The sequence below is a fragment of the Polistes canadensis genome, unplaced genomic scaffold (assembly GCF_001313835.1).
Source record: "Polistes canadensis isolate GaletaPanama2010 unplaced genomic scaffold, ASM131383v1 scaffold_217, whole genome shotgun sequence".
Taxonomy (NCBI): Eukaryota; Metazoa; Arthropoda; class Insecta; order Hymenoptera; family Vespidae; genus Polistes; species Polistes canadensis.
Window position 1 is genome coordinate 60933 of NW_014569764.1, and position 2952 is coordinate 63884.

The 2952-nt window shown below is 31.9% G+C and overlaps 1 protein-coding gene across 1 annotated transcript in view; it reads right to left on the minus strand.

Moving 5' to 3' along the window:
• LOC106790142 (midasin) overlaps window positions 1-2952 on the minus strand; it is a 96663-nt gene that overhangs the window by 17919 nt on the left and 75792 nt on the right. The window lies entirely within an intron of this gene.

Genomic DNA, 2952 nt, shown 5'->3' on the forward strand with positions numbered 1-2952 from the left:
AAAAAAAAAAAAAAAAAAAAAAAAAAAAAAATAAAAAAAGAAGAAAATAAAAGCAAATAAATATAAAATAGAAGACCGACAGTTTTCAAAGTTAAATTGTGAGTCTCTTAAACTGGGAGATGAGTCTGGCATGAGACTTGAAATAAAGACGAAATTAAAAGTATTCATTGTCGATAAATAAAGAAGATCTTTACTGAAAGGAAAGAAATAATCTCTCTCTCTCTCTCTCTTTCTCTCTCTGCGTTAATGACGAGTACCACTGCGTTTTTATTTTTCCTTTGGTTTAATATTATTCATCAAATAAAATAAAATAAAATAAAATAAAAAAAAAATCATATTTTACGTAGGTAAGTAGAATATATATATCATCATCAGGTGGTGCAAGAACCCGATGAGCCCGAGACTGGAGAGTACAAGCACCTGCAAAAATTTAACGAGCGTAACACGAAGAACGGCACCCTACTGTAACTCCCATCGTTAGCGGGACACGGACATTCAAAGGAGGAGAAGGAAGAGGGAAAGAAGTGAGGAGAGAAAGAGAGAGAGGGAGAGAGAGGACCGACCGTCCTTTTGGCTATTGAACGTACCACCTTGCAAGAAAATAATCGTAAGGTCGATGACTCTGAAAAGGGTTGATACGCGAAAGAAAATTCTACCTTCAAGGTGTTCGCCTCGGTTCGCAGCGACACTCCGGGCCACTTCTCTCAATCTTCCATTCTATCTTTTTTTTTTTCTTTCTCTCTCTCTCTCTCTCTCTTTCTACTTTTATCTATCTTCTCTCTCTCACCCTCCATTCATCTCCTTCTCTCGTTCTATATCTACCTATTTTCTTCTCTCTCTAACATTGTATCTATCTCTTTCTATCTTTCTCATCCACCATCTATCTCCTTTTCTCTCTAACATTGTATCCTATCTCTTTCTATCTTTCTCATCCACTTTTTATCTCTTTCTCACTCTACATATTTTTTCTCTTTCTCTTTCTCGTTCATCTTCTTCCCTCTCACAACTTTTCTTTCTATCTTTCTTTCTTACTTTTAATCATTTTTCTTTTTCTCTCTGCTCCTGTTTCTGTCTCTTTCTTTCTTACTTTATCCCTTACACCTACTACTCGAACTTTCTTTCTCTCTTAATTTCTCTCATTCTTTTTCTTTCTTTCTTTCTTTCTTTCTTTCTTTCTTCCTTTCTTTCTTTCTCTCTCTCTCACTCTCGATCTTTTTCCGTGCACACTACCAGGCGTTAAAAAGAAAAGAAAAAGGAAAAGAATAAAACGATAGAACACCCACACAGCTACCTACCTCTGGCCAATGACACGAATTTCGTGAATTCGTTCTCTCAATTCAACGTCAAGTATCCCACGAGGAGGAGGAGGAAGTTGTTGCCCTCGAGTGGCAATCGAATATTAATTGATTTCACGTATATATCAAATATAACATAGTTTATATAATTATAATTATTGATCGTTATCAAAATATTTACTTTTATTTTATTTTCTTTTTTTCTTTCTTTTTCTAAATATACATACGTATAATATTACAATTATTTAACATAAGTAAATGAATTATTTCGAAAGAAAATTTGATAGATCAGTATCTACGACAATGTACATAATTTAAACAATAATCCACTTTACTAAAATTTGCATTCTTCCTCTTTGCATATTCATTCTTTTCTCATTATTATTTGTTTTTTTCTTCCCCCTTTTTTTTTTTCTTTTTTTTTCGTAGATTCACGAATACAATGACATCGGGGTGGAGTGGTTCGATAAGATTTATGCGTGTAAAGCATTTTCTATAGTCTTCTCTTTCTCCCTTCTCTCCCCCACCTCCCCAATTCTTCAATCACTCCTTGCCATCTCATTCTTTTCTCTCAATAACTCGTTCAATCAATCTTTTTTTTCGAGTTGAAAAATCTTTGACTCACTTTAACGGTCCTCCTTCTCCTCCTCCTCCTCCTCCTCTTCCGTTAAAAATTTTTCATTGCCTTTACGGCCGACATATTTTATATTACTCTTTCCAATTTATTCAACTGAAAACTACTACTTCCACTTTTCCTATTATCTTTTTGAAACAGGAAATGATAAAAGAATGAAAGAATGAAAAATGAAAGTTGGTCAGACAATTAAAGGTGTAGGTACTATCGTTAAACTATTTTCCGTGATCCTTACCGATCAAAAAATATCAAGAATAAGGGTTGGATGGAAGGACGGGTCAATAATGATGGTGGTGAGTAAGTATTACACAGGATTATAATCAAAACAAAACAAAAAGAAAATTAGTTAATATCTCGCTCGCGAGTACGTTTTTTCTTTTTCTTTTTTTAACACTTCTATTGACAATGTCAAACATTTAATTTAATATCTTTTAAGGTGATACAATTATCTGATAGAATATTCGATCACGAGGGGATATGTACTCTTTTAATATTTGCCAAGTAAAGCTCGGAGAGACACCGAATTTCTAAAGTAAATGAACTCTTAATCGATCCACTTTCAATTATTAATTAATTTCTTATATTTTTCTTTTTTTTTTTTTTTTCATGAAAGTGGATAAGAGATTTGATTTTTCTTTTTCTTTTTTTTTTATGCTTAGAAAAATTTCTCCATTAAACAAAAGATCATTATTATCGTGTACAAATGTGTATTATTTTTGAATCGGAAAGAGTTTCCTCTATTGGAAAAAAAAATCATTGACGTTTATCATAAAGATATAAATATATTTTATGCCATTAGAAAGTTTTAATTACATTTATCTGCGTTTAAGAAAAACTTGATTTAAGAAATACGAAAAAAAAAGGAAGAAATTATTTCCAACAAATCAAAAACCTGTACCGAAAGTAAACGTTTCATCGAATCTCCCAGCATAAATCTTTTTTATTCGTGCATAATCCGAAAGATAATTATGATATAAGCCGAAAGAAAGAAAGAAAATAAATATAAGAAAAAAAAAAAAAACA